The sequence below is a fragment of the Triticum aestivum genome, chromosome 1B, assembly GCF_018294505.1.
Source record: "Triticum aestivum cultivar Chinese Spring chromosome 1B, IWGSC CS RefSeq v2.1, whole genome shotgun sequence".
Taxonomy (NCBI): domain Eukaryota; kingdom Viridiplantae; phylum Streptophyta; class Magnoliopsida; order Poales; family Poaceae; genus Triticum; species Triticum aestivum.
The window spans coordinates 619,779,996-619,802,612 of NC_057795.1; the positions used below are offsets into that span (position 1 = coordinate 619,779,996).

Genomic DNA, 22,617 nt, shown 5'->3' on the forward strand with positions numbered 1-22,617 from the left:
GTATTTTCTGCAAGCACTGAAATTGTCGGTAACAGGTAGTTGATAGCAAGATAATTTGTAACGAGCAAGTAAAAGTAATGGTAACAAAAGTTAAGCAAGGTAGCCCAATCCTTTTTGTGGCAAAGGACAGGCCAGAATGGTCTCTTATAATAAGCAAAGTGTTCTTGAGGGCACACGGGAACTCCATCTAGTCACTTTCATCATGTTGGTTTGATTCGCGTTCACTACTTTGATAATATGGTATGTGGGTGGACAAGTGCTTGGGTGCTGTTCTTAATTGAAAAAGCCTTCCACTTATGATTAACCCCTCTCGGAAGCATCCACAACTACGATAGAAGAATTAAGATAAAATCTAACCATAGATTAAACATATAGATACAAATCGGCCCCTTACGAAATAGTGCATAAACTAGGGTTTGAGATGCAGTCCCTTAGACCCAAAGATGGTAAGGTTTCATGTAGTCGATGTTCACATAACACCACCAAGGGAATCACAACATACATACCATCAAAATATCGAACGAATATCAAATTCACATGACTACTTGCAACATGACTTCTCCCGTGTCCTCAAGAACAAAAGTAACTACTCACACAACATATTCATGCTCAAGATCAGAGGAGTAATAAATATCATAATGGATCTGAACATATAATCTTGCACCAAATAAACCGGCTAGCATCAACTACAATATGTAATCAGCACTACTAGTCACCCACAAGTACCAATCTGAGGTTTTGATACAAAGATAGAACACAAGAGATGAACTAGGGTTTGAGATGAGATGGTACTATTGAAGATGTTGGTGAAGATTGGCCTCCCCAAGATGAGAGGGTTGTTGGTGACGACGATTGCTTCGATTTCCCCCTCCCGGAGGGAAGTTCCCCGACAGAATCGCTCCGTCGGAGGGCAAAAGTACTCCTGCCCAAGTTCCATCTCAAGAGGTTGGCGCTCCGTCCCAAAAGTCCTCCCCTTATTTTTTTCTAGGTCAAAAGATCTTATGTACCAGAAGATGGGCACCGGAGGTGGGTAACAGCCCCCACTACCCACCAGGGCGCGCCAGGGCTATTCTGGGCTATTCTGTTATGCGTAACAGAATATTATTCTATTACCCTTTTTGAACTGACGGTTTCAGTCGGTTGTACTGATGATTTTCGAGCGGTTGAACTCATGCTTTCAGTTCTGTTTAACAAATCGTCTTCTTTACTTCAAATTTTTTTTGCAATTTTTTTGTCGGAACGGGGCGTGTAATATATCGTTGGAAAGCTCTTAACAACTAGATTTCAAGTATATTGAACGTTTTTGCAAAATCATTATGGTTTAAGAGCAGTTTTGAAAAAACCGTTTTTTTCAAAACCGAAAATGTGAATCGTATTTTGGACTCAATTTTCAAACAGTTTGTGGGAATTGAGCAAACAAGATAGCGTTGGAAAGCTTGTAAAAATCCGCATCTTCCATATATCTATTATTTTTTCTAATTCTATACTATTTAAAAGTAATTTGGAAAACGGTAAAATTCTGGGCGAAACGTATTTTCACGATTTTTTGCAAATGGTTTGTCGGATTGATGCAAATTATACGGTGTTGGAAAGCTATGGAAAATGCGCAACTTTTTTGTATTGAAATGTTTGTCTAATTACTTACGGTTTAAAAACAAATTCGAATACAGTCAAATTTGATTTCGAACGCAATTTTTTTAGAAGTTTGTCAAAATGAGGCAAATAATATATGGTTGGAAAGATATCAAAAATACGAAACTTAGTAATGTTGAACGTTTTCTCAAATTCGCAACCGTTGAAGAGTAATTTGGATTACGGTGAAACCCATTGTGCTGTTTTTTTCGTCAGAAAAAACAGAGTACTTGTACTGACTTTTTGTGTGTGTTTGTACCGATGTATTATTTCACAGAGTAATTTTGAAAGGTTCAAAAAAAAGTACTTAAACTGATGTTGCATGGGTTGGTACTAAGCGTGGTTTGCACTAACTAGACTTTGCTTTGCTTTGGATAATATTTTTGCTCGTAAGTTTCCAACGGTATATTTGTACTGATCTAGGTTTGCATGGGACAGTAACAGAAAAAGCAGAGTAGTCATACTGATCTAGGTATGCATTTGTACTGAGGTATTTTTCAAAGTAATTTTCAATGGTTCCAAGAAAAGAGTACTTGAACTGATGTCCGTATGGGTTTGTACTGAGCGTGTTTTCACATACTAGACTTCACTATATTTTTTGGGTATCATAGTCCGCGAACTTGCATGGTTTATATCATTGAACTGAATGATATTTTTTTGAAAGGAATTTTTTCGTGTGTTTCTTTTTTTAACTCAATTTTTTTGCAATAATGTTTTTGGACTTCTCTTTTTTTGCAACTTAGAACTTTTACCATTTGAATTTCCATGGGGTTTCATTTTGTTTTAGCTTTTCTTCAAACTTATCTGGGACGTCGTGTTGAACTTACAACTTTTTTAATTGTAAACTTGTTGTGTTTTTACAATGTCAATATGCAGGAGAGCAGGACGAGGGCAACGATAGAAAGATGTTGCGTGTGGCGATTGTGGGAGCACTCGAGGCTGAGCAACAACAGTGATTGATGGCGAGCCGGCATGGCACGACCGGCGGCATGGGGACGGGTGGGCGGCACACGACATGTCATTTCAGATGCGCCTATTGGACTGATCTCCATGTCCCATCTGGACGTATCAGTTGCAGAACTTGGACGTTTTCTTGAACGTCACAGGATACCAAAAGCTAACCATCTTCTATTTTTTGAACTGATCATTGTTTTTAATTCGTACTGATCAAGGTTTTTGATTCGAACCATTTTTTTATTCTTGCACGCACATCCAGCTGTCATGTGTACCTTCTTTGAAAAAGTAGCAATCATCTCATCATATACATATTTTTTTACATATAATATATGTACATGAATAACATATACACCACACCGACTGCACATTTTTCATACATGAATGACATATACAACACACTGACTGTACATTTTCTTGCTATTAGAAGCCTCTTCAGATTTAACGGTTTGTACTGGGCATAACAAATTAACCAAAGACCGAATTACGAACGTCAAAGTTCTTGAATTACAAACCAAAAAACAAGCAGGCAAAATAGAGGATTGCCAGGGTCTAAGATAGATCAATTGCAATACACTTTCACTCCATTTTTCACTCAGTAATAGCATGACTGAATAAGAATTTCAAGACTGGAGCAGTTTTTCCTTTCAGTATCGTTGGACACGAGCTCCTTGAGGAAGCTTGCGTGGTCAGTAGCACGTTAGTCCTAAAATTGTGTCGTCATGGAGAAGGAGCCTCGAGGTCAGCCCATGACAGGGTAACTTCTCTGCACTACAAGAAGTCAAAAGCAGTAACTGTACATATTTTTAGACATACAAGCATAATAGAAATTTGCATAACTAACATGGTGTATCCTGATACAAAATACTGATGCTTTGGGAACTCGAACAGAGAAAAGAAGTGCAGGTAGCTCAAGCATCAAGTGCAGAAGAGCATGGGCTCACCGGGGAAGGAGGTAGACAGACGACAACGGTTGTCCTGTATTAAGCAGAGGAGAACATGAAATTACAAACCACCGACCTGATCGAGCATTGAAAACTTTCTGTCTCTATTCAGTATAAGAAATAAGAAAGTTTGAACTCATAAAACTGCTATAGCTCAAACTCTGATGCACATCTCCAAATCATCTCATACTATAGGAAGAACATGAAAAAACAGATGTAATTGGAGTTACGACCAGCAAGTAGATGAACTGAACAGAATACAAATACCATGTTGTGTTATACCAAGAACTTGGAAACACACATGAAACTGAATTTATGATCGGCAAGTAGATGAACTAAAACAAAATACAAAGATACATGAAAACATGAATGGGGAAGGCAAGACCTCATCGCTGCGTCATTCAACGGCCTCGTCTATCGGCAGTGAACGGACTGTGGCACCGGTGGTGAACGGCCTGGGCGCTGCGGTGGCGCGAGGGTGGCCAGGGGCATTTGCATCAGGAAACTCATGAAATAAGCTTACCACCATGTGGCGTTAGGCAACAAACATTCGCAGTCTTTGAACTGAAACTAAATCAAGAAATTGAACTGAGTGTGTGATGAGATAGTTAATGTGAAATTGAACTGAGTGTTTCACATCACTCTACAGCACACCAATGCGCACGCACAGCCAGTAGTGAGAATCACCATTGTGCAACAACAAGCTCAGGGGGCTCAAATCTCCATGGCATGGGAGCAAATCGCCAACAATATTTTATTAATTCAGCCCTTGGTGTTGGATGGATCTTCACTTGTGTAATTACCTGCACAAGGATCAGCAGACCAACATTTGAGCACACACCGAAACACTTTGATCCTACATCTCAGATCGAACCATGTAGGACATGAGTATAATACAACTACCATATTAACATTTTAGAAAACAGGATGGGATCGAACTTGAAGAGGAAGACTAGCCGAACTGAGAAAGTAAACGAATTTGTCACATTATGTTAAAAAATAATGCAAACATTTCATTTTTTACAGCAGGCCTTTTGGCATTTTCAACTGTAGTTCAATGAAAATATTACCATCCACAAACTTTTCCAATCATAGAACTACAAAAATATAGGAAAGTTGAACTATTGTATTTCTGTGGTGCGCACATAATTAATAATTTAAAAATGCTTATCTTATCTCACTAAACTGGTTACACCTTCACTGGAGTTTGCTTGGAGGTGCAGGAACTTGGACATGCACGGTTCTGCATGTTGAACTCCTAGCAATGTCACGCCTCTGCAAGCCATTGAGCAGCTGAGAGGAGGGAGCTGCTCCACCTGCCACTGTGTATTATGACGCTGGGCTACCAGAGCTGTGCATGGATAGGCTCGATGGTGAGTGCACATGGGCGGTGGAAGAACAGGTAGGGCCTCCAGCGATGCCCGGAGCTGGCACGAGGCGCCTCGGCCTTCTTCGACCGATGCTCCGTTGGCTTATGCCAGAAGTAGAACTTACTGGCCTTCCAAACTCGTACTGAAGACATGTACCAAAGAACAACATGCATCAGCTATACACTGCCGTGAGGTACCAAAAAACACAATAGTTTGTGCATTTTTGTAACACAATGACATTTTATGGAACTACTACTGTATTTAGATGCTCTCATATAGATTAACACAACATCTTGTTTGCTAGAAAGAACATATGAACAGAAGTGGCTAAAATCAGATTTAGATAGGTGAATTATGAAATGCAATTTTTCTGTTTTACGAATAAGCACAAATACCTATGGGGCACAAATGCCAGCCATGAACAGTAGATCAAAAGGGTATTTCTTCCTAAAAAGTTCTTCAATTCCTAAAACTAAAAGTGTATTTTCATGTAAACCTGAGCACAAAAAAGAAAAATGGCAGATACATCCAAATTCCTGCTTCCGAACTCCCTTTTTGTTTTTGCCACATTTTCATTTTGAACTTGCCGCGGTTTATTTTTTGAACTTGCCTGGCACTAATACAAGAACTTGCCCTATACAAGATATTTTGCCCATACTTGTTCATCAACCAAAACAGAGAGTAGGGTGGAGAGAGCATTACCGGCAGTAAACAAAATTATTTTTTGTCTAATTTTTTATTTTTAGCTGAGGCAAACGAATCATACAAAATACTAATAGAAAATCATACTTTTTTCTCACGAAACCAAACTTCTAAACTTGCCTACAATAATTCTTTGAACTTGCACATGCAGATGGAGTGAACTTTTCAAAATTGGATCACCTAATGTCATAGCAGTCCCCACTTAGGAATTTGCACAAACAACTAGCATGCAACAGAGAGAAGAATCAACTCCATTTTTCAATCAACTCACATTTGATCAGTACTAGTACTACTGAACAATAAGTATAGAATTGTAGCAGCCGTAAGGAATCATTACCATGAAGAGGGCGGTGAGGTTCACGTTTATTTTGGCCCCCCTTCATTGTTGAGATCGATGATGACGAGCAGTAGGTGGGGGAGGGCCGTCGTGATCTATTAGGTAGGAAGTAGATGAGGCCATGAGGGCACCTCAGGTCGTCGAAGGGAGGCCACCGTGAGGACAGCCGTGTTGGCCCACTAGCCGAGAAGGTGGAGCATCGGCGAATCTACACCATGGACATAAAACTATGAACTTCATGAAAAAGAAATCTGAATGTCAAAGAAGTTAGTGTGTGAATTGTTCTGATATAAAAAATGCAACATAAAAAACGCTTCTCTGAATCAAAATTCTGGCATCATACCAACACAACCAAACTGTTTTTCTAACAAAACATTTAACTGCTTCACATGATATGTATCTCTCAAAAAAGGAAACTTATTTTACTGCATTTTACCAAATACTCCGACAAAACAACATAAAAAGATTCAGTTTCTCATAGCATTTCAACAAGCACACATGGAGCATCCATTATTTTGCACAGAAACAACCTGAGATTGAATGGAGAACGATGTGGAGGAAGGGAAAGGAGGCAACCTCCTAAGTTGTGGCGTCGAACTGCTTGTCGTATGCCCGTTAAACGACCCGGGTGGAGGCAGTGAACGGCCAGGGGCATGCAGCGACGGAGCCCCACCGACAGGAGGAGGTAGCGCTGCAGGGGCACCGGTGGTGAACGGCGCGACCGGAGCCAGGCGAGATGGCGGCGCGACGACGGGGGGTAGGTGAGATGGCCGCGCGGCTGCGGCGACCAGGGGAGATGGCGGCGCGGCGACGGGGGACAAGGAAATGGCGGCGCGGCAACGGGGGACAGGGAGATGGCGGCACGATGGCGGCGGCGGCGGGGGGGGGGGGGGGGGCTGGCGGCGGCTCGCTGGAAGGGAGTCGGGCGGCGGCGCGCTGGGGAAGGAGCTGGGCGGAGGCGTGCAGTCGGGCCGCGGCGCGTTGGGGAAGGAGCTGGGCGGAGGCGCGCTGGAGGGAGTCGGGCGGCGGCGCGGAGGACCGGAACGATGGGGTCTCACGGGGCTCCAGCGCGGCTCCTTTTTGTCGTTTCGGGCCTGGGAAGATTTGGTGGGCTTTCGGTCTTGCGATCGCTTGTTCCTTATAGGGGGCGGGAGTAACAGAATTACAAAACAGTAAAATGGAGCTACCCACGCCCCTCCACAGCAATTTGATGTTACCGGCCGTCAGATCACAATAGTGGACCTTCCAGATCTGCCTAGCGTTCCACGGCTTGCCTCTGGTCGTTTAACACGGCGTTTCGCGCGAGACCTGTTCGGCTTACCATAGCTGGGCCGCTGCTCCGCACAGCGACCTAGGGATCCTCTCATTAATCAGGCGTACTGAACAAGGCAGACATGCATAGGCGCAAAAAATGGATTGTTGAAGCCCATACGGTACAGCCCCTGCCTCTTCGTCTCTCCGCAAGCCGGCGTTCTTCATGCGTTCCTCAATGCCGCCGCTTCCGCTGCCGCGCGCGATGTGGCCGTTCTTCTGCTCATCTCCTCAGCTCCTCAGATCCTCACTTGTGCATCTGCCCAGGTCCTTTGTTCTTTTCATCCATACGTCCGTCTTCTCCTCTGAATCTTTCTGCGAGCTACTTAGTTTCAATTGTGCGGCGGCGACACACAGTGTCAGCGTCGTTCTCCAGCTCTCCTCGGAGTGCATGGGCCGATGAGGAGGCGAATTCGAGCAAGGAGTGCCTTTGATGTACAATGAGCCGCCAAGCGGTGAGAAACATGTCCACTTACTTTCCTCTTCTTATTTTGGGTTTTAATGTTGGTCCACCTGTGTTGCTTCACTCCCCGTTCAGCTCTTTCAGAGTTTTCTTAGTTCCCGGTTTTATCTTCTAATATGCCTTTTCTGATTTGTCTTTCAACAGGTTTCTGAATATTTGGCGTAATATACAAGAGAATGATCAAATAAGTGTAGACTGGGGAGCAAAAGCACCTGATATTGGAAATGTCCAACCTTATGTCAAGTTTCTGATAGTAAAGGTTGCAAGTTGCAACCTGTGCTTAAAATATAGAGAGCTAAATCCAAGGGTAAGCCATCACATTTTAAAACCAATGATCAAACTGGAGCCATCGCTCAACTATTGTACCAATTTCACTTGCCTTCAGAAATCTGGTGCAACATGAATTTGATTTTCCCTCGAGACTCTTTTGTTTCCATGAGTTATTTATTTATGCTGAAAACAAAGTTTTGACTGCAGCATGAAGGAAGTGGGGTTTCTCTATTTGTACACATATAAATTCATGTTTGGTCATGTAGATAACACCACCGGTAACACCAAATCTTGTCTGAAAAGAGAACCAATCATGATAATATAGTGATGAAATTATTTTTTGTGAGAAATACTGTGATGAAACTTGTACTGTAGGTACCTCTCAGTTTCCGACAACATTCTTATAGGTAGAAAGAGAAGAAACGACAATGACAAAATTATCAATGAAATGTTTTCCTGTTATATGATGCAAAATTACATGCCATCACATCATATACTTTAACTGCTTCAGGGACTAACATAATTTTCTCTGCAAAGATTGTATTTTGTTTGGATTGCCATTTTCTTCACAGATTTTGACTTAAAGGAATGTGTCATGAAACTATAAAAACAAATCAAAACGTTGTCCTCCTTTTTGTTAATGAGTTGAAGTGATGAAAAAAAATCCATTCAAGGAATGAAATTATAGGAACCATATGTCAAACTCACCGTGTTGAAAAAAAAAATCATGGTTACTACGTATGTATTCTGTAGTTCTATACTAGCTGTACCTGAACTAGCACCAGATGAGAAGTTATACAGTTAAGTTAAACTCTACTTAACATTTGCATATCATTTTGGCAGTGAAAAAAGCCATTCAAGGGATGGAATTTATAGGAATCATGACAACTAACTGTGTCAAAAAGGATTTCATGGTAAGCTATGTAGATATTCTGTAGTTTTGCGTGAGTTGTATCTAAACTAGAACTGGATGAGAAGTTATACAATTAAATTGAACTCTAATTAACATTTGTGTATCTTTGTAAAACAGGTATATATGTTCTGTCATTATGTATGGCTTTGCTTGATCTAGGATTTCTTCTTTCCGTCATTATTTGCTGGATCACTTTGCTTCCATATGAACATAATCGTACCATCAATAATTGGTCATGGAAGATCTCTAAGACTGTAGCAGTTTTTTTTTATGAAACCTCATCAGAGGGCGGGGAGTTCCCGCATTGCATTTATAAGAAGAGAGTTGAACCAGTTAATGAGGGAAACCGGACCCGAAAACCAAATAAACATGGTTAATTAAGAAAAAACAGCAAAAACCACACACACCACACAGCTAGCTATCAAGGAACGTCATCCGAGAGATTGTAGCAGTTGAAATAGTAAATTTATCGACAATTTGAGTACGACGACGGTGAAAAGGGACTTGGTACCTATTTACTTCATCGAGATAGAAAGGAACAATGATTACTTCTTGGAAGTTCTATCTTTTTAAGTAAAAAAAGGTTGGACAAGTAAAAGAAATTGTCTGGGATGGCTGGAACATGTCTAAGGATCCAAATTTTGAATAACATTTGTACCGTACTGTAGCATGCCATTTTTACTTGAGAAGATAGCCAATTCTTTGGAGATTTCCCACCGAAGAACTCATCTTGGGAGTTGAATTATGTGCAAGAGCAGATGTTAGCTTCAGAAGATAGTTTCTACAGTTTTTTTCTTAGTTTGGAGTTCGTACATTTCTTCTTAGTTCAGAGTTTGTACATGTTTTGCTATGTCTATTTCTCGATCAGCTATTTTGAGCTTTGTAATTTGAATAGGAAAGTCGTGAACACAAAATGAATTATGTGATCAGTGGATCAATTCTAATTAACGGTTGATGATTATGCCCCACCACCCATATCAAAATATTGTAATTTGAATCTTTGAAATTTCATCAAATGTTTTTACTGTACAAATTTTCTTTATTATTTCTACTTTTCATTAGGATGAACGGGTGTATAAGCCCCATAGCCAATTTAATGAAACTTCAGGACAGTCGCCTCATAAAATTAAGAAGTGTCTTGGGGGCTACATATTACACTTCTACTTTTTCACGACCCCAACGCCAGTTTTTCGAAACCAGCCTTGGGCTCGAGGGCTACTCACTGGCCAGGCCGTTTAAAAAGCCACAAGGATGTGTCCTCAGATAAGTTACAAAGAAAGTTGGAACACAAATGTATAAACGTATAGGAGTACCTCAAAGCTTGTGATAAGGCCTTTGAAGACCTCGTGCATTCCGGACTGCGCTGACCGGAATCATTGAAGTGTTGCGCCAATCAAAGCGTGATGCTCTTCCTTGAGGGAGGAGCCTGTTAGGGCCACCTCCATCTCCTCGGTCCACCCCGAACTGACCCTTCCTAGGGGAGAAGGCGGGGGTGGCGACACCATGGACCCAAGCACCTGGGTGCTGGGCATAGGGGTATCTAGCTGTGGTGCTCGAGCTGGAGACGGAATAGACTCCAGCCGGGCTAATGACTGGCCCAGCGCTTCCTTGACGACTGAGGGAGTCCTGGATTAGGAGGTATCCGGACAGCCGGACTATATGCTTTGTCCGGACTATTGGAGCGTGAAGATACAAGACTCAAGACTCCGTCCCGTGTCCGAATGGGACTCTCCTTTGCGTGGAAGACAAGCTTGGCGATCCGGATATTATATTTCCTTCTTTGTAACCGACTCCATGTAAACTCTAGCCCTCTCCGGTGTCTATATCAACCGGAGAGTTTAGTCCTTAGAGGGACGATCACAATCATAATCATCATAGGCTAGCTTCTAGGGTTTAGCCTCTACGATCTCGTGGTAGATCAACTCTTGTACTACTCATATCATCAATATCAATCAAGCAGGAAGTAGGGTTTTACCTCCATCGAGAGGGCCCGAACCTGGGTAAACATTGTGTCCCTTTCCTCCTGTTACCATTAGCCTAAGACGCACAGATTGGGGCCCCTTACCCGAGATCCGCCAGTTTTGCCACCGACATTGGTGATTTCATTGAGAGTTCCTCTGTGTCGTTGCTGCAAGGCTTGATGGCTCCTTCAATGTTCAATAACACGGTCCAGGGTGAGACCTTTCTCCCCGGACAGATCTTCGTGTTCGGCGGCCTCGCACTGCAGGCAATTCGCTTGGCCAACTGGAGTAGATCGACAGCTACGCCCCTGGCCACCAGGTCAGGTTCGGAAACCTGAACTACATGGTCGATATCCGCGGAGACTTGATCTTCAACAGGTTCGGGCCTGCGCCAGGAGCGCCGGACAATCACAATGAGCGCGGCTTAGACCTGCTGTCGGACAATCACTAGTAGAAAACAGAGCTTTAATACCGGTTCATAAGGGCCTTTAGTGCCGGTTCTACAACCGGCACTAAAGAGTGGAGACTAAAGGCCTCCCCCCTTTAGTACCGGTCCGGCACGAACCGCCACTAAAGGCCCACCACGTGGTGTGAGCTCGCGCCGTGGTATGGGGGACCTTTAGTACCGGTTGGTGTTACCAACCGGTACTAAAGGTTTTTTTTTGAAATTATTTTTTGAAAATTGATTTTTTTTCGATTTTCAATTTTCTGAATTATTTGATGATTTAGTCTCTAATCGCCCATCTTAACTGCTCGAGTGTGGATCACTCATTCCAAATCGTCTAACTTCCCTGCCGGTCACCCATCCCTCTCACTACTCCAGCCTGAGCACGCTTAACTTCAGGGTTCTATTCTCCCTCGTTTCCAAGTCTGCACTTGTTGTTTTCCTGACAAATCTTAAGATGTGAATCCTATTAACCCTCAGGAGTTTAGCTTGAGCATGAAGTCACACGTTTCACTGTTTGAGTTTGAAACTATTATTCTAAAAAAATAATTATGTAGTAACACTAATATTTCTTGAATAAATAGTTTGACCATAGTTTGACCACAGTTTGACCAGATTTGACCAAAATTCAAAAAAACTGAGATACTTATTTAGTAACACTAATATTATTGCGTAATTATTTAGTAACACTCTATATTTCTTGAATCAGTTGTTTGACCGGTTTGACAAGATTTAACCAAAATTCAAAAAAATATAAATTAGAGCATATCTTTTTTTCCTTTTACAATTTTGTCATTTCAAAAATTGTCCTAAACCCTAAACCCGGGACTTAAAACGTCGGAAACTCTATGCTAAACAGTAAAAACTAAGGGTTTAAACCATAAAACCTAACCCTAAACTCTGAAATCTAAACCCTAGCACTAAGCGCTAAAAACGTCTAAAAAATGTTTAAAATGCCCAAAGACTCTATTTTCCCTTTGGAATTTTGTGATTTTAAAAAATTGTCGAAACGGAAAACTTGTTATATGTATTTTTGATATATTATATGTGATTGTTTCAGCGGATCAATCTTTTTGTTCTGCAAATTTTGATATATTATATGTATTTTTCTGAATTAGGATGATTTAGTTATGATTTTTTCAAGTTTGAAAATTGCCCTATAGTCCCGGTTTGTGTCTCCAACCGGGACTATAGGTTAGACCCCGTTAGTGCCAGTTCGTGGAATGAACCGGTACTAAAGGTTGGCCCTTTAGTACCGGTTTGTGCCACAAACCGGGACTAAAGGTGCTCGTGGGGCCCCGGCCTGACGCCAGCCTGCCACCACCCCTTTAGTACCGGTTCGTGGCATGAACCGGTACTAAAGGTTCAACACGAACCGGCACTAATGCATAGTAGTTCGAACCGGTACTAATGATACCATTAGTACCGGGCCAAAATCAAACCGGGACTAATGTGTCTCACATAAGGTCCTTTTTCTACTAGTGAATGCTCGGGATATCGCCCCTGCAGGAGCCCCAGACCTAAATCCGGAGCGGATTGCGTTGCCCAAGGACGGGTGGATGGACCCCGCCCCGTAGGCCGCACACTCATCGGCGGTAGAGCCGAACACAGGCCTCAGCCCCAAAGAAGCCTGTGACACCGGACCCCCGGACTCGTATCCGGCTGAAGGTTCCAGTCCGCGCGCTCCCGAGCCCGCCGAACCTGGGTGGGCTCCGATAATGGAGTTCACTGCTGCGGATATCTTCCAGCACTCGCCCTTTGGCGACGTGCTGAACTCTTTAAAGTCTCTCTCTTTGTCAGGAGACTCTTGGCCGAACTATGTCCGGCTCGAGTGGGAAGCCGACGATGAAGGAATTCGTTGCCCACCCACCACCCACTTCATTGCCACGGTCGATAATTTAACCGACATGCTTGACTTTGACTTTGAAGATATCGACGGTATGGACGATGATGCAGGAGAAGAACAGGAACCACCACTCACGGGGCGGTGGACAGCCACCTCCTTATATGATATATATATATGGTGGACACTCCGAAGGAAACCAATGGCGATGAGGCAACGGAGGATAACCCCTCAGGGAAAGAAAGCAAAGCATGGGCATCGTCGGCACCCCTCCAAGCCCCGCCACAGCAATACCGGCATCGGAGACGGAAAAAATCCGGATGGTGCCGAAGACGAATACAACCCTGATCAGCCTTCCTTCGAGCAGGCCGAGCAGGAAAACGGGCAGGTCAGCCCAGACGAATAGGCGATGGACGGATACCCGGAGGAAGACAACTACATGCCCCCTCTGAAGACGAGATTAGCCTCGGCGACAACGAGTTCGGCGTGCCCGAGGATCCCGTGGAGCATGAGCGCTTTAAGCGCCGGCTCATGGCCACCGCGAGGAGCCTGAAAAAGAAGCAGCAACAGCTCCAAGCTGATCAAGACCTGCTCATAGACAGATGGACTGAAGTCCTGGCAGCTGAGGAATATGGACTCGAGCACCACACGGCTGACCGACCACCTCATGGCAGGGATAAAACGGCATATCAGCCTGAATACCAGCCTACACCCCCACGCCAATAGACTATAGCCCGCGGCAATAGGCAAGACCTGCAAGATATACTGGAAAACAAAGCAGGACAGCCAAGATCGATCTATGGACCACGGGGGCGTGCCCCAACATGCGACGATGATCGTCACGCCGGACAAACTATGAACTAGTCCGGCCGGGCCGAATACAGCCACCCAGACTCATTCGAACTGCGTAGCCACATAGCCCGGCACAGAGGCGCCGCACACCCCCTCTGCTTCACTGACGAAGTGATGGATCATGAATTCCCAAAAGGATTCAAACCCATAAACATCGAATCATACGATGGTACAACAGACCCCGCAGTATGGATCGAAGATTTCCTTCTCCACATTCACATGCCCCGCGGAGATGATCTACATGCCATCAAATATCTTTCCCTTAAGCTCAAAGGCCCTGCCCGACACTGGCTAAACAGCCTGCCGGCAAATTCCATTGGCAGTTGTGAAAACCTGGAAGACGCGTTCCTCGACAACTTCCAGGGCACATGCGTACGCCCACCAGACGCCGATGACTTGAGCCACATTACTCAACAGCCCGGAGTGTCAGCCAGGAAATTCTGGACCCGGTTCCTAACTAAAAAGAACCAAATAGTCGACTATTCGGACGCTGAAGCCCTAGCGGCCTTTAAGCATAATAACGGCAAGTAGCACCATGCCACATTCCGGCACCTCGGATGTCCGCGACAATAACGGCAAGCCACGGTGCAATAGACATAAGCGATGGAACAAGGCGACAACACTGAAGATACGGTAGTCAACGCCGGATTCAGCGGATCCAAATCCGGTCAGCGGAAAAAGCCGTTCAAAAGAAACAATCAGGGACCGTCCAGTCTGGACCGCATACTTGAACGCTCATGCCAAATTCATGGCACCCCGGACCAGCCAGCAAACCACACTAATAGAGACTGCTGGGTGTTCAAACAGGACAGCAAAATAAACACCGAAAACAAGGACAAGGGGCTGCACAGCGATGATGACGAGGAGCCCCGGCATCCGAACACAGGAGGACAGAAGAACTTTCCTCCCCAGGTGAAAACGGTCAACATGATCTATGCCACCCATATTCCCAAACGGGAACGGAAGCGAGCACTGCGGGACGTCTATGCGATGGAGCCAGTCGCCCCAAAATTCAACCCATGGTCATCCTATCTGATCACCTCGATCGTAGGGATCACGCTACCAGCATCCGTCACGGCGGTTTAGCCGCATTGGTCCTAGACCCAATTATCGACGGATTCCACCTCAGGCGAGTCCTTATGGATGGCGGCGGGAGCCTGAACCTGCTTTATTAGGACACAGTGCGCAAAATGGGCATCAACCCTTCAAGCATCAAGCCCACCAAAACCACCTTCAAAGGTGTAATTCCAGGAGTAGAGGCCCGTTGCACGGGCTCCATAACATTGGAAGTGGTCTTCGGATCTCCAGATAACTTTCAAAGCGAAGAGTTAATCTTCGATATCGTCCCTTTCCGTAGTGGTTACCATGCGCTGCTTGGACGAACCGCATTCGCTAGATTCAATGCGGTACCACACTATGCATACCTCAAGCTTAAGATGCCAGGACCTCGTGGGGTAATAACAGTCAATGGAAACATGGACTGCTCTCTCCGTACAGAAGAGCATACTGCAGCCCTCGCAGCAGAAGTACAATGCAGCCTTCTCCAGCAAACCACCAATCCGGTGACAACAACCCCGAACACCGTCAAGTGAGTCCGGAGCACCCCGCAACATGATCGCCAGGCACACCAAGAGCGCGCTAGCAGTCCGGACTCCGCTCAAGCCCCATCAAAGCAGCATTCGTGCCGCGCGCACACAATTACGCACTCGAAATACCATGGGCATAGGCGGAGGCGCAACAGTGACTCAGTCAACAATGCGGTATAGCTACAACATACTTTAATAACCCCCCTTTATTTTTCAGGACACTGCTTTAGAGCAGCCTCTTCAGAAGAGTCGGATTGTCGGGCTTACACAGGAGAGAAAACCAAGGAGGCAACAGGCTTTGCGCACAAAGGAAATACCCAGGTGGAATCTGTTCATGATCGTTATACCTGTTTTATATACCTACATGCAGCCTGCCCTTGGATACGACATGTTAAATAGTCCTATTTACTTCTTCTTAAACGCACTCATTGTAAACATACGCTTAAACATATTATTCATTAATGGGAGATAATATATAGCGTCAGCTTATTATTCCTATTTGCGCATTTTTCTTATAAATGTTTATTTAATATTGCATCCGTACACCTTGGTATTTCAGTTTGCCAGGGGCTTCTTATGGCGCCCCATAATACGGCAAGACAAGTCCGAACACTTTCAACAGTGCGGCACCCCGAACTTATAGCACTATATGCATCAGCTCCGAATCATGTCTTGGGTCAATAGTTGGGTTTGCCCGGCTCCCTTGTTTTGGTACCTTACGTATGGTTATATCGGCTAAGGTAGCGCAGGGAGAACTACTGTGATTGTGACTCGGTTCTTCCGGACGAGCACCTCAGTAGAGAAAGCCGAAAACTGACCGGCATGATGCGGCGAGAGCTGGTTGCTGTTCGAGAGGTCTTAAAATCCTTAAAGATTTTTTCCGCTTTAGGCGAGGAATCGTCTTCGTCCAATTTAGGCGTATATAGCGCTCCAATTTGGCTTTCCGAATTCTCGGGGCTTCGTCGAAATTTAAAATTGTAGACTTCTATGGCTAAGTGAAAGTTATAAAGCCGCATAGTCCGATTGCCTTGTTCGCTGCGCCAGACACCTCCTTAAGGGACCAAAAATTTGGATAAAGAGTGTCCGGGTTTTCCCAAGAACACCCCGGTACTAGTTACGTGGGGGCGGAAGCCGACGACTGGCCTACTTTCAGAATTTTATAAACAGCCGCACAGAAGGTAATATTTTAAATCAAAAAGCGCTATATAGCGAAATAACTTCGTCTTTATATTACTAAAATGATAGAAGTACATTCATTCAAAGATCGTGTTCTTGGTACATTCTTCGGCCACGAGACGAGCACCCTTCATAATGCCATCATAATATTTTTTGGGATAGCGATGCGCCTTGCCATCCGGCGGCCCGTTCTTCACCAGCTTCTCCGCATCCAGCTTGCCCCAATGCACCTTTGCACGGGCAAAGGACCAGCGGGCACCCTCAATGCAAACGGATCGCTTGATCACTTCAAGCCACGGACATGCATTTACCATCCGCTTGATGAGGCTGAAGTAGCTAGTGGACAGGGGCTCACCAGGCCACATCCGGACTATGAAATCTTTCATAGCCACTTCGGCCGCCCTGTGGAGTTCAACCAACTGCTTCAGTTGATCACTCAGAGGCATCGGGTGTTCGGCTCCAGCATACTAGGACCAGAACAGCTTCTCCATTGAGCTCCCCTCCTCGGCACGGTAGAACTCCGCGGCATCTGATACGCTGCATGGCAGATCTGCGAATGCCCCTGGAGAGCTTCGAATTTGGGTAAGTAAAAGAAACGCCTCCTCCACATGCTTGCTTTGCATAAAGAATGTCTTACCCACCGCTATCTTCTTGGCCGCCTGGATTTCCTGCTGGGCCTTTTCGGCTTCGACCTTGGCGTCTTTCATACTCACAAGGGCCTTCGCAAGCTCAGACTCCTTTGTCTTGAGGTCACGCTCCAAGGACTCGAACTTCTTGCCGAGATCCAGGAGCTCTTGCTGTACCTCGCCCGCCCTAGCATTTCGCTTTTCACGCTTAATGCGCTCCAGGTCTGCTCTGTCTTCGGCCTCGGACAACGCTTTCTTCAAGGACGCCACTTCAGTTGTGGCCCCTATTTCAAAGTCATGACGCTTTGTCGTCAGAATTACCAATTTTGTCTACTCTACAATATGCGAACGGGGTATCGTCACTCACCTTTGTTCTCTTCGAGCTGCCTCTTCGTGAGGCCGAGCTCTCCCTGGGCCTGCTCTAGGTCCCGTTTGAGTTCGGCGACCTCGGCTATGCGGGCCGCAGCGGCAAGCAGCACTCCCTGCTTATTCACATACACACCTACAATTAGACTCCTGCGGATTATAATCGACCCTCCGTTTGGCTTTTCATTCCGAACACCAAACATAGTATCATGGGCTACTACCTATCGGGTGGTAATTTCACACATTTCTGATTACTTACCTCAAAGCCCGTCAGGAGGCTGGTGCGGGCTTCGATTAGTCCGCTCTTGGCAGACAGAACCTTTTGAATCATCACACTCATAAGAGTATGGTGCTCTTCATCCATGGAAGTGCCGCGAAGCGCTTCCAACAGACTATCTGACGCCCCTGGTGTAACGGAATTCATTGGCACGGACGGCTCTCCCTCCCTAGCGAGGGGCCGCCTGCCTGAGTCCGGAACCATGGGAGGTTTCGGTACAGTATCCGGCTGAGAGTCTGGCTTGTTGCGGTTCTCGTCGGCACGATCCGTGGGGATCTTATACCCTGTGTGCCCGGCGTCTGGAATACCGCCTTGGGGCGTCTCCAGGGTCACCTCCCCCTGCTCGGGGAGCCTTTGGGACAACACCTCCATGTCAACCGCAGGCCGAGGAGTAGTGGCCGTCGAGAGCGAGTTCATCGCTGAATCACTCAAGGACCCATCCGAAGATGATACCTCGGGATGGACCCTGGCCGGACTGCATATATGTTCGGCGTTATAACAGGACTATGAAGCGACGTCGCACTAAAGCATAATAGAGTGCGGATACTTATGATCTTGCTAGGGGCTTCCCCCTTGGCAGCCACTCTTCCTTGCTATGAGCGGCCATGGTGGAGTAGTCCGAAAGGGACGCCTTTCCCTTCTTGGACGTCCTAGCCTTCCCCTCCAGGGTGGCTTTCCGCTTCTTCTCCTCCCTAGTGCGGGGAGGCAGAGTTTCTTCATGTTTCCCCCCGCCTTCGCGGGAGGAATATGCCTCGTCGTCTTCAGACGACGAGGGTATGACGGCCTTGCCTCGGGGACCCTTCCCGGTCCCCTGGCCCGCCTTCTTAGGCCCCCCATCCTCTCCGGATGGGGCGGCCCCTTCCTCTTCTTCCTCCCCTTCGGAGGAGGAGTGTGCCTCGTCGTCTTCGGGGCCTTCTTTTCGGCCTTCTTTTCCGGCGCCTTGTAGGGCGCCGGGACTAGCATCTCCGTCAGGAGAGCATCTGCTAGACCTTCTGGCAGTGGAGCCAGACAGTCAATCCGCTCCGCCATCTCCACGTATTCCTGATCGAATACGCACAATGACTTAAGATTCCCCCATGAGTACATCGGGAAAAACTGAATCCGGTGGTAGTCAGAAAACTCACCGGATGGGGGAGCCGTGCAGCGTGAAGTCCGCGATCCTCAGATGTAGGAGGAGGTACCTCGGAGGCCTTGAACAGCGCCTTCTAGGCGTCCTTGTGTGTCATGCCATAGAGCTTTCGAAGCATCTGGTGTTCGGCCGGGACGAACTCCCACAGATTGAATACCCGTCTTTGGCACGGGGGAATCCGGCGGACAAGCATGACCTGGACCACGTTGACAACCTTGATTTTCTTGTTCTTCATTTTTCTCGATGCAGTTTTGAAGACCGGTCAGCTCCGCAGGCTCGCCCCAGGCCAGGCCCTTCTTTTCCTAGGAGGTGAGCCGCATGGGCATTCCAGATCGGAATTCAGGGGCCGCCGCCCAGTTGGCGTCGCGTGACTCGGTGATGTAGAACCACCCCGATTTCCACCCTTTCACGGTCTCCGCGAAGGAGCCGTCAAGCTAGGTGACATTGGACATCTTTCCCACCATGGCCCCTCCGCACTCCGCTTGCTGGCCGCTCACGATCTTCGGCTTCACATAGACGATTTATAGCCACAAGCCAAAGTGAGGCTTGATGCAGAGGAAGGCCTCGCACACAACGATAAAAGCCGAGGTGTTGAGGACGAAGTTTGGGGCTAGATCATGGAAATCTAGCACGTAGTAGAACATGAGCCAGCGAACGAAGGGATGAAGTGGAAATCCCAGTCCGCGGACGAAGTGGGCGAGAAACATGACCCTCTTGTGGGGTTCCGGAGTTGGAATGATCTGCCCTTCGTCCGGTAGCCGGTGCGTGATGTCTGTGGCCAAGTATCCGGCTGCCCGTAGCTTCGCAATATGCTCCTCCTTCATGGTGGAGGCCACCCATTTGCCTCCTACTCCGTGCATATTCGGATGTGCGGAGAAGGCGTGAGCTAGGGCGCTAGAGCTCGAGGGTGTGAGAATGGGTAAGCAGAGAAAGAAGAAGGCGTGGGTGAAAATGGGGAATCCTTATCCCTTTATAGAGGCGACGGAAGCGGTGTGTTTCCCCACTTGCCTGTTGAGAATCGCTTATTTCCCAAGCGCCACGATTGATGAGAATCCCGTGATAAGGGGACATGATCTCTGCTTTGACAAGACATGTCAAGGAAACCGCCTCGCAATATGTGTTGTGGCTGGTTGTGGGAAAACGGTTCGAATAATGACCCGACCGTAGTGTCATGTCATGTTGTCCAAAAAGTTGTCAGCAGATTACATTTGTGAAATATCATTCTCTCTACGGTGGTGTGTGAAGATCATCTTGCAGATCCGGACATGGTTTAAGTGTTCGATAATTACTTTGGAGTATTCGGAGATGGAACCCGCCTTGCAATGCCGAAGACAAGACTGCGCGCCGGACTCATCGTCATTGAAGCCTGGTTCAGGGGCTACTGAGGGAGTCCTGGATTAGGGGGTATCCGGACAGCCGGACTATATGCTTTGTTCGGACTATTGGAGCGTGAAGATACAAGACTCAAGACTCCGTCCCGTGTCCAGATGGGACTCTCCTTTGCGTGGAAGACAAGCTTGGCGATCCGGATATTACATTTCCTTCTTTGTAACCGACTCCATGTAAACCCTAGCCCTCTCCAGTGTCTATATAAACCGGAGAGTTTAGTCCTTAGAGGGACGATCACAATCATAATCATCATAGGCTAGCTTCTAGGGTTTAGCCTCTACGATCTCGTGGTAGATCAACTATTGTATTACTCGTATCATCAATATCAATCAAGCAGGAAGTAGGGTTTTACCTCCATCGAGAGGGCCCGAACCTGGGTTAACATTCTGCCCCTTGCCTCCTGTTACCATTAGCCTAAGATGCACAGATCAGGACCCCCTACCCGAGATCCGCCGGTTTTGACACCGACAACGACCTCGGGGTTCTTGTCCCCTTGGTCCTGTGAGGCTGAGGTCTTTCCCTTGGCCACGATTACTACATCTCTGGCCCACAGGGGGACTGGAGCAGACGTGGCTTCCCCAGCCCATCTCGAGCTGGGGGAGATGCGGCCTCCGACGTCCCATAGGCCGAAGGCAGCCCGGTCGAGAAGTCGGTGGGCGCACCTTTGGTGGCCTACGCAAAAACGTCTGATGAGTTTTCTCCTACTAAAGGAACTCAAGAAGATATGAATATAAAAGGAAAAACATACCAGCAGGGTGCCGGCTTATCGGAGAGTATAATCTTCTCCGATGACTTGTTGGTGGCGGTGCCCGAGGACCTCCTGGGCCTTTTTGGGCCCATGGGCTGCACCTCGGTTTCGGTGCCCTTCGACATCGCCCCTCTTCCCTTTATGGGAACGGTTCTCCTTCTTCTCGACCTCCTCCATGGTGTCCTCGTGGTTGGAGGAAGCCTGAGTCTCTTTGGACTGGGTGACCAAGGACTCCCGAGTCCGAGCCCCGGCCTTGCCCCTCTGGGACATCGCCCCCCCCCCCAGGGACTACCACGTGTGGCTCCTCCACCAGGAGCGTCGTGAGTAGGGGGTTCTCTCCTTCTCCGGTAGCGGGGCTAGACAGTGCATCTGCTACATCTGGGCTGACTACTTATGCAGTTACAAAGTGAAGCGATACATGAAAATCTCCCTTGCCACACAGGAAAAGAAGAATGTAAACATGTGTGTTGTAACACTTACTGGTGGAGCTCCGTAGCCAACCTCGAAGCCACGGTCCTTCCCCTCTTGGGGGATCTTGTCCTTGGCCAGCTTGACACTACTAGGAAAACCCTTATCAGTAGCGCTGGTTATTTGGCTATTAGTAGCGCGGGTAGGCGCGCTACTGCTACGATGCTACAGCTATTTTTTAGCAGTAGCGCTTGTTTGAACCAGCGCAACTGCTATTTGTATCTAGCAGTAGCGTGCCTCTGCCCATCGCTACTGCTAATGCTAGTAGCGTGGCCCAACAAACAAACGCTATTGGTAAGCAGCACTACCACTACTCCAATACCCCACTCTACTGCTAGTATTTTCTTTTTTTTATGTTGCTGTATTCGTATTTTTACATGTTTTATACGGTTACAACATACACATACACTGGAACTATATGAAAAAGGAATGTCTCATCAACATCATCGAAGTGGTACAACATAGTCTCATCATATCAACATAGTCTCAACACAAATGATGTCGATCTCATCATCATCTCGAAATAGCGATACAAGTTATAATGATGACATTTATCTTACATTGTCACCGTAGACACATGTTTCATCATCTACCTAAACTAAGACATACACGATAAGAGCGATCATGATGATCAAAAGCGGTATTATGTAGTAGTTTTTGTAGCGGCGCTGGTTCTAAATCCCCTGGTTTGCTATGAATCTCAAGTAACTAGCTTCGGCTTCTGCTCTACTATCAAACCCTTTCTGGCTTCCGCCGGAGAAGCCAGAGACTTGGGCCTGACACTCAGGCCACTCATCATACACACCCGGAACATGTCCTACATACATGGCATACCACTTCCTCGCCATCATTGAT

General features: G+C 46.5%; 1 long non-coding RNA gene across 4 annotated transcripts; it reads right to left on the reverse strand.

Annotated features, from left to right (window-relative positions):
• Positions 1 to 2,936: 2,936 nt before the first annotated feature.
• LOC123142852 (uncharacterized) lies at positions 2,937 to 7,026 on the reverse strand. Of its 4 annotated transcripts, XR_006470608.1 has the most exons (6): positions 6,516 to 7,026; positions 5,940 to 6,147; positions 4,726 to 5,042; positions 4,218 to 4,333; positions 3,916 to 4,100; positions 2,937 to 3,564 (listed from the first exon to the last, which is right to left on the reverse strand). It is a non-coding gene; the product is annotated as an uncharacterized lncRNA (long non-coding RNA). The 4 variants fall into 4 exon arrangements; XR_006470602.1 differs by having other exon boundaries at positions 3,916 to 4,333; XR_006470607.1 differs by having other exon boundaries at positions 3,916 to 4,333; positions 4,717 to 5,042.
• Between the last annotated feature and the right edge of the window lie 15,591 nt (positions 7,027 to 22,617).